The sequence below is a fragment of the Lasioglossum baleicum genome, chromosome 5, assembly GCF_051020765.1.
Source record: "Lasioglossum baleicum chromosome 5, iyLasBale1, whole genome shotgun sequence".
Lineage (NCBI taxonomy): Eukaryota > Metazoa > Arthropoda > Insecta > Hymenoptera > Halictidae > Lasioglossum > Lasioglossum baleicum.
Genome location: NC_134933.1, coordinates 8,094,747 through 8,108,877, shown reverse-complemented (window position 1 = coordinate 8,108,877; position 14,131 = coordinate 8,094,747). Strand labels below are relative to the sequence as shown.

At 39.7% G+C, this 14,131-nt stretch overlaps 2 protein-coding genes across 2 annotated transcripts in view; both read left to right on the top strand.

Moving 5' to 3' along the window:
- The window catches only part of LOC143208832 (ionotropic receptor 25a-like), a 180,326-nt gene that overhangs the window by 19,816 nt on the left and 146,379 nt on the right, over positions 1-14,131 (top strand). The gene's annotated exons all lie outside the window — the stretch shown is intronic.
- Positions 1-14,131, top strand: part of Oct-tyrr (Octopamine-Tyramine receptor) — a 196,153-nt gene that overhangs the window by 74,200 nt on the left and 107,822 nt on the right. The gene's annotated exons all lie outside the window — the stretch shown is intronic.

Genomic DNA, 14,131 nt, shown 5'->3' with positions numbered 1-14,131 from the left:
CTTACTATATGTATAATTGAAATACAACGTAGTTGAATTACTGTATAATTGAAATACAACGTAGTTGAATTACTATATAATTGAAATACAACGGAGTTGAATTACTATATAATTGAAATACAACGTAGTTGAATTACTATATAATTGAAATACAACGGAGTTGAATTACTATATAATTGAAATACAACGTAGTTGAATTACTATATAATTGAAATACAACGTAGTTGACTTACTATATGTATAATTGAAATATAACGTAGTTGAATTACTATATAATTGAAATACAACGGAGTTGAATTACTGTATAATTGAAATACAACGTAGTTGACTTACTATATGGATAATTGAAATACAACGGAGTTGAATTACTATATAATTGAAATACAACGTAGTTGACTTACTATATGTATAATTGAAATACAACGTAGTTGAATTACTATATGTATAATTGAAATACAACGTAATTAAATGGCGTAATTGAATTACGATGTAATTGAATTAGCGCAACTCTGATCCGCGAGACGCGATTCGCGTCGACTCAGATGCTCGGTCTTCGCGATTATTTTCCTGAAGAAAATATAGGTCACAGGAGCGCGACAGTATATATGGGATTTATTACTCCGTGCATGCAGAGAAAACATTTTTAAATCTCATTTTTATTCATACTTGTTTCCTTGGTTTACGGCGTCCAGATACTCGATCTCCGCGAGATTCTTTTCTGGAAGAGCCGTAGATTAAACGATTGGAGGAGTTAATAGAGGTCGTTACGCCACGAATGTAGGTTGCAAAAGAATTCTTCCGTTTCATTTTTATACGTTTCTGCCCTCGTTACGGCGACTGGCATAATAAAAAATTCAATTCTCGTCCGACTTTGTGGATCAATCTTGAAATTTCTAGACCGAGTCTATTTACGAGTGTACTAGTCTCCAACTTCGTCTACTGAAATTCATTTTGCAGGAGCCGCTCTTTTTACGGAGCATTGCTGCAAACTCATTTCTGGGTATGCTCCTGTTCCAACTCTTGTAAATGGTCGTGAGACCGTTGCTTAACGGTTGTAATGGAGAAGACACTAGCCATTGCCGTAAGGTGTAAGAACTCTCTCGGTCTTTTTATCTCTAACGATCCTGCCGCTTCTAATGGCTCCCGCAACGAAGCGTCTCGAATTCAAAGAATTTTGAAAATATATAAAACACTGACGATTCTGTGTCAGAGTAAACACGGCATCAGTTCCTACAATTCTCGAGAGTTTGGACGCTTCTTGCAGTAAAGTACGTTTCTGTCTGTGAAGTACCGTTCAACAAACACGTTGGGCTGCATCGAAGAATAAAATGCAATTGCACCTGGCGGGTGCATCGGTGCATCCACATAAAAAAACAAGCTCATAGGAAGTTAAGACGTGTCATGACATATTATTTTTTCCTCTATATCATTTTCTTCTATTTTTACTGAAAAAAGAGCAGTAACTTGTACCACTTCTCAGAATCACTCTGTATATTACTCAATGAAAATACACGAATTTTTTAATACAGCAGGACCGCGATTAACCGGATCCCGATTGTAAACAATATACGGCTAAATATGATTATATCATGAAGGCATATAAATGTTCTAAAATAAAAAATTTATTTTGTAATATGATGTAGGTACATTTTAATTATTTCCTCGGGTCTCTTAATTAAAGAGGTCCCACTGTATATGTACAGTGAGAATAACTTGAGAATAAAACAGAATAACTTTTTCACAATCCTACTATAAAATTTTCAGAGTACGCGTATAACTAACATATACATAGATCTACAAAACATAATATATTTTAAATTTTCTCGAAGGGGGCCCAAATAAAAAAGTATTAAAAATGCCTTTTTTATTTCGTCATGTAACCATGTAAATTATAATTTTTCGAAAGTCTTTCTGCACATCATATCGTAAACCAATGTTTCTAATTGATTTCAAAAAATCAGGACGTTTGGTGCAATCATGAAAAAAAGTTATTGTGTTTTAAAGGGCGTTCGAATACTTTCGTGGCCAACCGTACATACGTATAGGAAAAAGTGGATTAGAGTATGTTCGGTGTCGGTCGACGATCGAAATCGCTGAGATCCGGAACCGCTCAGACGTGAGCGCGTGAGGAACGCGAGAAGGAGTTTGACTCGAGGAATTTAGGCGATTATGAATGAATCTGGCTTGATTCACAAGTAATTATGCACTTTATTTTAAAACGATGTAGTTGCCAGAAGATCGCGAACCGTGACAGTGAGAATCGGAATAGCGGAACTGCTTGTACCAGTGTGATTTAGAATAGATGGTCGTGGTTGAAAGACGAATAATCACGAAGACCGAAGTGAGCCTTTTTAAATGCTCTTCGAGCGACAGGCGGGGTCGCACGCGATTGGATCATAATCGATCGCATGATCCTCGAAGACGACTGTTCGAGATTCAAATTGAAGATGTTTACCGGTAACGAGTGTCGATAAACACACCGTGGCCTAGCGAAACGGTAACGATTGATCGCCACTCGATTCTAAATATAGACCATAGCAAAACATATCGAACGTCGATCGACAGTCGGCGTAACGACTAATAAATCCTCAATTTGAATCCCGAACAGAGTGACTACCTTGACAACATATTTCAAGGTCATCCAAATGGATGAGGCTTACACTTTTCAGTATAATTACCGAAAAAGCTATTTTCTAATTGTCCGCGATTGCAGAGTTGCTCCGGGTCCAGATTCGTGAGCATCTCCGTCGCGTAGGCAGGAGTCGTCTGTTCGCCTCGATTACTGAAGAGAGTTATCGCGTGTGCCATGGTGTGCGCGGCAGTCTCGCCCCTTGTATATCACCTTTATTGGCCCCGTTATATCAGCCCGATCCTGATCTCGGCCCCGCGCGAACGTAAATAAAGCGGCCAGATCTGCCCCTCTCTCCTGGGGAATTTATTGTCGCGGTTGTTTGTAATTTCCCATGGTAAAGTTTGAGCGTTCGGCCACGGCATTGTTAGCGAACTCGGGGAGTCGGTACTTTCGGATTGGCACGGCCGGGACAAAAGGGGGACGTTTACATTATTACGCTAGCAAGAGTACAACGTTTACACCGCTGCTAATCGTCAGAAAAACATGGGACTGCCAGCGACCAGCTACTATCGGGTCTGTTTCGCCGAAGGGGCTGCAAAAATGATCCAAACTCGTATTCCAGTTTCGCGTTCCGGTCCGCCGCGTCGCGTAGTTGCGTCACTCGGTGATTTATTGTTTCTTAGCGAGCCCGTGTTCGGTGGAGGGGCTGTGCCAGGGGTTGATGGTGCTTGCCAGTGTTCGGCAGGGCGTGGACCAACCTTGTAAGACCATGGGGATGGTTCCACCACCGATTTTCACTTCATCGATGCATTTTTTCGACGTTCGTTCGGATCGATGTAAATTGCGATTCTATTAGGTTGGAGGGAAAGTTCTGTCGTATTTGAAATGAGCAGAAGCAATTCTGCTTGTAAATGAATAACGCATTTCCCTGATTGGGAAACAGGAAATGACAGATTATCTGAAAGATGGCAACAGGTTGGTACAAATAATGGAAATAATAACGTTTAATAATATTAAACATATATTTTTATAAATTGATTCAGATGTTTTCTTTGAAATACGACAGAACTTCTCCTCCAACCTAATACAAAATTAACCCAATGCTTTTAGACATGCTACAATTTGTAGAATGTTCAACTTGTAATTCATTGACAGGATATGTTGACTACAATGGTGTTGTTTGCTTAACTTCACTGTGTAAAATCCAACAAACAATTTACCTTGAAATGTTTTCTTTAAAATACGACAGAACTTTCCCTGCAACCTAATATATTCTGCAAGGGGCGTAGTAATGTTAGCGAAGGTGGATTTCCGGGAGAAAAGATTTTTTACGCGAACGACGATTGCTCGGCAGTGAAGTCAACGGTTCCCTTGCTCGGAGAACATTCGGAAACCGATTTTTCGGTGTGCTTTTATGGCGAAATACTGGAGAGCGTGGCTCGGCTCGTTTGGCCGCGATCGCGATCGTAGCTCGTGTGCTCGATCGTGAAAGGAACGTTTCGGGAGCGTTCGGGTCGGCGTTATTGTTTCTGTTCACGGTGAATTAGGCACGGTATTGGAAGGCGGCGGGCCGTTTCGCGGTTTAATCGCACGGCTTTAAAATCGTCAAAAGGATTCCATTTGCGGCAATGGCCGGGCTCGGGATTCAGTATAGGCGCGGCGTGGTGCGATTAAAATCCATTTCACGTCGAAATTTCTATCGAATTTGTCTTGCCGTGGCAGCGAGGCAGCGGGGGCAGCCCATGCTGGCAGGTTGGCTGCGACGGCAATAATCCACGCGCGCCATTGAGACTCGTGCACCGACTCGATTGTGCACACAGAGAAATGGTTAACATTTCGCGATGAGACCCCGTGCGACAAATATGACCGGGTTTAAATGCATCGTGGAGGGACTGTCAGGCTGACATCGTTCCGCGTAATAGCTTTATCGTGTTGCTGCCAGCGCCTCGCTACAGTCTGGCTTCCCGGCGCCAATGAAAGCGTTACATTTGCACGGAAATGTTGGCCCAATAGAGTACACCGAGCGGGATAAGGCTGCGACAAAACACATATACACGATATCATTGATTCCACGCTCGATTTGTTCACACGAATACCGGGTTCGATCGCGATCGGTCTTCGCACGTTTTGCAAGACGCGTATCCAGATGGCTCCGATTCGAACCCACGCATTTGTTTCCAAAGTGGTTAACGATCATTGCGTTCACGTAACGACTTTTTTCTCTACGCTGTTTACCCGTCGTTATTGGGCCCCTTGTCGCAACGGGGTAACAGTTTTATTAGGTCGTTCGGAATGTAATTTCATTTTTCACGTGGAGATAGCATTGCTTCCATTTGTTATTACGAGACAGTTTATTTATTACTAGACTGCGGATTTTTATGCAAAATCAAAATTGCCTGGATCATTTGCAAAAGGCTGGAGTCAGATGGACGTTTAATTCTTGTTTTAATAATCTTAACAAGCTGACAACACTAGATTGGCATTATTAGATCATTCTAACTTATTCACTGTTTTAAATGGCACCCACTTACAAAAAACCCACAAAAAAATTCAGGAATATTGTAATGTTGTTTTTAACGCAGCATTATCCTAAAGGATGAAATACATATTTATTCTACTCCTGCTTCCCACAATCAATGAAGAACATTTATATCATGCATAAAGATCCGCATTGTTAGAAAAATTGAAGAATATTGTAATGTTTTTAACGCAACGCAATCATTGAAGGATGAAATACATTTTTATTCTACTCCTGCTTTCCAGAATCAATGACACAATCAATGAAGAACATTTATATTGTGCATAAAAATCCGCATTGTTAGAAAAATTCAAGAATATTGTAATGTTGTTTCTAACGCAACAAAATCATTGAAGGATGAAATACATTTGTATTCTACTCCTGCTTCCCACAATCAATGAAGAACATTTATATCATGCATAAAGATCCGCATTGTTAGAAAAATTGAAGAATATTGTAATGTTTTTAACGCAACGCAATCATTGAAGGATGAAATACATTTTTATTCTACTCCTGCTTTCCAGAATCAATGTCACAATCAATGAAGAACATTTATATTGTGCATAAAAATCCGCATTGTTAGAAAAATTCAAGAATATTGTAATGTTGTTTCTAACGCAACAAAATCATTGAAGGATGAAATACATTTGTATTCTACTCCTGCTTCCCACAATCAATGAAGAACATTTATATCATGCATAAAGATCCGCATTGTTAGAAAAATTGAAGAATATTGTAATGTTTTTAACGCAACGCAATCATTGAAGGATGAAATACATTTTTATTCTACTCCTGCTTTCCAGAATCAATGACACAATCAATGAAAAACATTTTTATTTTGCTTAAAGATCCGCATTGTTAGAAAAATTCAAGAATATTGTAATGTTGTTTTTAACGCAACAAAATCATTCAAGGATGAAATACATTTTTATTCTACTCCTGCTTTCCAGAATCAATGACACAATCAATGCAGAACATTTATATTGTGCATAAAAATCCGCATTGTTAGAAAAATTCAAGAATATTGTAATGTTGTTTCTAACGCAACAAAATCATTGAAGGATGAAATACATTTGTATTCTACTTCAGCTTCCCACGATCAATGCAGAACATTTTGCTTAAAGATCCGCATTGTTGCAGCAAAGTTGTCGAGAAATAAAGAAGGGAAAAGAATTTCTGGGTAGCAAGAAGCAGATCAAACTCTTTTGATCGCCTCGCCTCGGCCAATCGACGAGTCCGTTCCGCGACGAATTCAGGACAAATTAACCCCGAGAGAAACCATCCGCTTTCAGCTTTCAGTGTTCGTAAGACCGCGCTGTTGTCCGGGAGATGACAGCCCGGATATCAAAGGGAATTTTGAAATAAGGCGGACGTCTTGTACGCGCGCGTGGATGAAACGCGTTTCTAGGCTCTCCTAAGAGGATTCGGTGCTCTCCACAGGCTTTGGGCCCTTTTGATCCGTCCCGCTCTGGAAACGCGTCGGTCAATTTCACCGAGTACACGAACGGCAGACTACCCGAAAATCCTCGAGTGTTTCCCCATCGACGTAAACCGTCTCGCTTCTCGCTTCTCGACTAATTGCTTTGGTTACGTCGGTCGTTGTACTCGAAAGCTATCGAACGTTCGGAGATTCTCCTGGAAATTACCGCTGCGTAACTAACCTTCCCTAGAAGATTTCAATCTTGCGTGAACAAACGGTTATCTCATTATTAAGTTGGAGTTCTGTCGTACTCGAAGTAAGCTGGTAATTATGCTTGTAAACGAAAAAGGAATTGAAACAATGGAAATTATATCGTTGAAATACGACAGAACTTTCCCTCCAACCTAATACAAAAATTTTCCAATGATTTTAGACGTGCTTCAATTTGTAGAATGTTCAACCTGTCATATTCGTTGACCGAATATGTTGATTACAATGGTGCTGTTTGTTGAACTTTACTGTGTAAAATCCAACAAACAATTCACCTTCAAATGTTTTCCTTAAAATACGACAGAACTTCAATTGCAACTTGTAATTCATTCACCGAATATGTTGATTACAATGGTGCTGTTTGTTGAGCAGAATCTGCAGAATGTTCAAGAAAATATTTTGTTAAAGGAGGTATTTTCACGATCGTACTTTTTGAAAAATGGTAATTATTTTCACGTCGCTCGGTTTCGATCAATTTCTACACTAAATGAATATAGCTGAGAGAGGCATGAAACGTTATGATTCGGGTTTGAACGTTTGAACCAGATAACGTTTCCGATTCGGATTTGAATCGGCAAAGATGCCAGGTGCTGGCATCAAAATATTTTGTCTTCAAGAAACTTGCGATTCATTGGCCGAATATGTCGGTCACAATGGTGTTTAGTATTTCGACGAATAAAATGTATTTAGAAGAAAGCTGTTTGTTTAACTTCTCCGTGTAAAATCCAACGAACAATTTAATTTCCCGATTTCGAGGGCGCGCGTGGAGCGAAAACTTCGGTGGCATGCCGAAGGTTCGGCGGATATCGATCAAAAAGAGTTGACTTTTCGACGGATGTCGTTAAATTTTTCGATCCGTGTGCGACAGGTCGTCGGTCGGTGCAGAAAAATGTGAAACCGTGATTCCCGCCGGGTATTCAACATTCATTTCGGCGATCGTGATTGCGGGACACGGGAGAACGGTCTCAAACAAAAAAAAAAAAAAGGGAGAGAGAGCGAGAGAGTATGGTGGAAAAAACGAGCCGGGCAAATTGACAAATCGTATGGCGAACGATATCGTGGTGTCCGGTTCGCGGGGTGGGCCTCTCCTCTCTCTCTCGAAGCTCTAGCGCGTCGAAACACAGTGATTTCGCACGTTTCGCGTGCGCGCCGAGCGAATCTCGAAAACACAACATCGATGTTTGCGTTATCCGGCAAACGATGGGCGCCGGTTGCGAGCTACACAATTTTGGGAGACGCGTCGCATCCCGCATCCCGTATCCCGACGAATCGAATCGAATCGCGCCGAATCGAGTCGATATCCCCGCGATGGCTCCATAGGACGACGGGCGGCGCGATCCGAACGGGAAACAAATTCCATTTGCCTGCTCGTTTTATGGATATTCCGCGGATCCGCTTTGATTAATCGAATCGACGACGCCGGTAATAGAAAATTTCGTACCTAAACCGGCCGCCTGCGTTTCCAATACAAAACGAATAAACAAACCGACCGCGGCCGCTAGCTGTTTGATCATTTATTTGCTGCGTTATCGCTCGACGACTTCCCGTCGAAACAACACGGCGTATCCGCAACCGGTCGCATTAATAATCAGCCTGTTACACCCGCAAATTGGATTATTTGCGTGTAATTAGTCGACGGGACGCATCGATTCACCCCTCCCGTCTCGCGATTGATTATGTTCTTTCCGGCAATTTCTGTCGGGGTTCGAAACGGGTGCTTATCTTTCATCTTTAGCGAATTAATTCGTTCCTAAACGCTACGCCGAGACAACGGCAAATCACGCGGGAGGGTTTCTTGACCATATACGGCCGGGAATTGTGATTTGATCCCCTTCTGGAAGCGCAAGGTCTTCCTCGAAAACAAAGAAATTAATGAAATATAATGAAAATTGTAATCGTAGGACATTTTGCAAATAGTATGTTTCGCGGAGGAAAGATGCTTATCTTCATCTAGATGCCCTGGCTAACTTGTTTAATAATTTTTTTCTGCTCTTCTTTTAAAGCGAAGGGAATTCGTTTACGAATAGAATTTACACACTTACGAATATAATTTACAATTATCTGGAAAAGTACTAAATAAGTAACGAGTAAAGAATTTAAAATATTATTTTAAGACAATAAGATTTAAACAATGAATTATAAAAACATTTAAAGACTAACAACTTTTTTATAATTCTACCAAACGACCTGATGTATCGTAAGCAATTAGAAGCATTAGTTTACTAAATGATGAGCAACAAAAAAACTTGCAAAAAATTATATAATTTACAAGGTTACATGCAAAAATAAAAAAGGCATTTTCTAAAACCTTTTTATTTGGGCCCTTCATGAAAATTTAAAATATATGTTTTGTATGAATGAATGAAATCATTTCGTTCAGCTGACATCTTCAGTTATGTGTACAACTAACATTCAACAGATCTACAAGTCATATATTTTAAATTTTCATTGAGGGCCCAAATAAAATAGTTTGAAAAAATGCCTTTCTTATTTCTGCATGCAACCTTGTAAATTGTAATTTTTGGAAAATCTTTTTTGCAGATCATTTAGTAAACCAATGCTTCTAATTGCTTACAAAACATCAGGTCGTTGGTACAATTATAAAAAAGTTATTAGTAGACTGCGGATTTTATGCATTTATGACAAAAATGGGTAAGTATAAAAATATTTAAAGACATCAACGTATTGGTTACAACATAATCAAATGATTAAAAGAAGAAAAGAAATTTTTATTTCACTCCTGTGTCTTGCAATCAATGCAAACATTTTTTATATTGCATAATAAAGTGCATAATAATGCATAATAAAGTGTACGAATACTTTGTACACCCACTGTAGTCGTAACATCACAGACACGATTAACTCTTTAGCCATTTGTGTTTGATCGTTTTCGTGGATCTAGTTCCAACATTTATCGTTCGTCAGCGTAGAAGGCTTGTTATTGTGTGAGACACGAAAGCCCATATGGTGATTGGTCTACTTCTATACCTCGTCCGTGATATAACTATTCTTTTCCTGGCTACTACACGTGGAACTTTCGCGCAACGATGCATTGGAAACTAGTGTTGCAAAAAGTTTCGCTACGTTACATCGGACGTCGTCGAGAATTCACTCGGACGTCGTCGAGAATTCACTCGGACGTCGTACGTCATACGGTTTACGAGGATCCGATCGGACGTTCGATTGCCCCATCGACGCGTGTCCGCTCGTAAAGGGAGCGGGACTTTCGAGTCTCGCGGCTGTAAAACGCAAGAGAAAGATACTGCTGGCGCGCGTAATCAGAGACGATTTCGACGATCGTCCCTTCGCAATCCATTCGCTTCAAGAAAAGCATCGGCTGTCGAGGATCCCAAAGGATCCTGTTAAAAATCTCGTTTCCCGAACTGCCTCGCCTCCTTTAATTCCAATCTTTTATCCGTTGCTTCGCTACCATCGGTCTTGCTTTTCTTTTACGTTGCAAAAATGTCGTCTGTGAAATCGCTAATACACTCCCGCTTTTATCGTAACCCGTCACTATCGCAATTGCTTATTCGGCGAGTGCCGTGAAACAGATCCTCCGGATTAGAGATGAAATCGCGTTACACCGGGAACGCGTGATGGATTTATATGTTTATAAATAACCGGACGGAGATTAATTTTAATCCTTTCGCTCGCGAGGATAATTATTGGGAGACCTTCATCCGTGATGTTTTCTGCGAGACAGTGAAGCCTCGATACATTATGTTTATATTACTGTCTTGTAATCTTTAATCCGGCGGAATATCTCAAAATTCATTTCAACGGGTCCGATTATAATTATTAACCCCTTGCCGTATTTTAAAGAGGCAGACTCGTCACGAAGATTTAAACAAAGTCTAATAATAAACTGAGGATGTTAAACAATAGATAGCGATCTGAAACAGTGGGCAAATTAAACAATTTAAGAACATCGACGTATTAGTTGCAGCTTATGAACAGTATTGAGAAGAATGAAAGAAATGATTACTTGGCCCGCGTGTTTGTTGCAGTTGATGTGAGCGATTTTTATTTCGCATGAAGTTCCGCACAGTCTATGAAGTTTCATATTTTTCATCTTACAATTATTGTAATTATGAAGATGCTTACATGAAAATTGATTCGACAAATTTCTTTATCCAAGCGCATATTGTGATAAAAATTGCACGAAATCTAAATAGAGTCTTGTCGTTTTTGCATGCTGAAACATTTTAGTCGCTTCTAGTGCTCGGTAGGTTTAGTGTTCAAATAAATCTAGCCATACAAAATATATAGGGTGAGTCACCTAACGTTGCCACCTCAAATATCTTTGTTGTTTTTAAAGATACGCCAAATGTCTGAAGGACAAAGTTGAATGGTAAAATGGGGCTCATACGATACAAAAAAATGTTTGTTTTTATGTAATTTCTTTTAGAGATATGAAGGTCACCTTTATTTTTTTCAATGGAATCTCCTACTTTTTATGCCATACATCGATAGAGTACCAAATTATGAGTATAAAAGTGTTGACCTTCATATGTCCAAAATCTAATAGTTAACGAGATATTGTCTAAACAATTTTCATTCTTCTTTGGATAATATCCCGTTAACTATTACGTTTATAGCACATATGAAGGTCAACACTTTTATACTCAGAATTTGATACTCTATCGATCTATAGTATAAAAAACGGGACATTTCATTTAAAAAGATGAAGGTGACCTTCATATCTCTAGAAAAAATTACATAAAAACAAACATTTTGTCTGTATCGTATGAGCCCCATTTTACCATTCAACTTTGTCCTTCAGACATTTGTCGTGTCTTTAGAAACAACAGAGATACTTGAGGTGGCAACGTTAGGTGTATACATTTGCTGTTCTCTTCTACGACACTTTTCGGGATGAAGACGCTTAAATCGCTGTAACTGTAAAGAAAGTGTTACGTCAAGGAGGCCAAGGTAACCGAAAACCGAAATTTGAACAGCCTCGTAGCTCCGAGCACCCATCAATGAACATCAACGCCACCATATTGGAAAACTATGGTCTCGAAGCCATTCTCAGTGGCTCACCTTGCTACGTAGGTTATCTGGTTGTAGCTTGTCGGAACGGTTCCTCCGGTTTTCCGATCGAGACGAAAAGTATAGTGACAGAGTCGCGGCGAGTCTGACGAGATTTCCCCTTCGACTCGGATGATTGCGCAGCCTCGAGGTAGCCGTAGACAGTCGGATTCCATCTTTCTCCCTCGAGTGCGTTTGGTTTGGCGGTACGAGCCACTTCGACACGTCCTCGTGCCGGATGCAAACCGTATCGACGGTCGTTTCGGGATCCTACTCGGCGAGCATTCTTCCGGAACTGGGTTAAGACCCGAATTAAATTTTCCCTCGCCCCTGCCTGGCCCTTCCCGGCCTTGGTACGCCCCTGCACAGCCTGGCCGCGTCGCGAAATCCTATTCGGCTGCATCGGGGCCGAAGGCGAAACGAAATTTCCGAGCCACTGGCGTAGAAACAGCTCGACGTCGCCGTCGTTCGCCGATATACCAAACTACGCTAAACCAATCGCCTTGACCGTGATCGGACGCGCTCAGATCCTGTCTCATAACCGGGTTCTCGGCCATTTGTTCACCAGGATCCACCAAATGCCCTTAGAAAACTTCCGCCATGAGTTATCCCGCTGTTCGATGAGGCTTTTCATTTTTAGAACGGCGTCGTTTTCCGGGAAATGAGGGAACCGGGCACCAGTGATCTGCTCCTGAGCACATCCAACGAACGCTTTCCAATCCCCAGTTATTATACGAGCAGTCCTTGATCACACATATGATTTTCATTTTACTGGCTTCATATTCGTCACTTGCACAGGCTGACAACATGTAGAACATTGATGCATTGCTGTCGGAGTTGGGCAAAAATTGTATTCAAATAAAAATTTTGAATAAAGTTGTTTTTTTCCGAGTGCGTTTTAAACCCACTTTATTCGAAATTTTTATTTGCATGAAATTTTTGCCCTACTCTGATTGCTGTAATACGATGCCGCATTATGTATTAGCATCGGGTTACAGCGATTTTTAGCTGAAAAATAAAGGTTTTTCACATTCAGTGGACGTTGATTCACCTGCTGTTTAAAACTCAGCAAATTCTGATAAATGAAGATATTCCTCATGTTTGTTCAGTTGAAACACGACACGTTGTCAAGTTTGCTACACTGTCAAGAGAGGAGTAATTTATACTCGCTGAATTTATTACTGGATTTATTACGATTATTGCGATACAAAATCGAATAACCTGCCGGTCTGTAAAATATTAGACACCGTTCGCGTTGACATAAATTAACGACATCGCGAGGAAAATCGATCAGTCAACGAGACAAATTTAGTTGCGTCGAAGTGGAACTTTGAAAGAAGATCTATCTATCTTTACAAGTATGTAGTAACACCAGAGTAGGGCATTAATCGATTGAAATTTTAATCAAGATTGATTGATTAGTATGTACGATTAAAAAAGGTGATCATTGGAAAATCGACGATTGATTCAATCGATTGATGAAGTTAATCGTCCATCGTTGATTAGAAAAAGAAAAAATCAAAACTCGGAGACTGATTCAATCGGTTGATGAAGTTAATCGTCAATAAAAAAGGTAATCATCGAGAAAAAAACATAAAAGCACGTAAACAGAGTTTGTATTATGGACCAAATGGCAATACACCTAAACTCAGTTTACATTTTTCTCAGTATTCATACAGTTTTGATCCCGTATTTCATTTCGGAATTTCAGCTGACGATTACAATTGAAAGGAACGTAATCATTAATCACAATTATATAACGACTAAAGTAGAAATTTGACTGTTATTCCCGATTAATGATTAATAAGTATTCAATCGTTAACTGCAATTTTTTAACGACTAAACTAGGAGATCAATTGTTAATTGCGATTAACGGTTGAAGCAACTCTGAGTAACACTATTACTTAAAATCTTTGAAGAAGGATTGAATACGTTTACTACTATTACTATTACTTAAAATCTTTGAGGAAGGATTGAATACGTTTATATCTCTTGATATTATGATAACAGTAAATGGATTGCATGTAATGTTTAAATAACCAGCACTATCTAACGCGGTTTATTTTTTACAATATCGTAAAAATTACTTTGAATTAATTATTTTTTAAAATTTTCACTTCGACCACTTTGATAATATAATTAAGGGCACATACATATCTATGTTCGGAGGTAATTGAAATCCTAGATTACGAGGATGGTTATTCAGTTCATCTCTCTTCGAGTTATACAATTCTAGAAAATGAGAAATTTTGATTTTGATGTTCCGTAGCGCGGTACGAGATAGTTGGTGGCTGGTTCGCGGATCATTTCTCACGGTGTT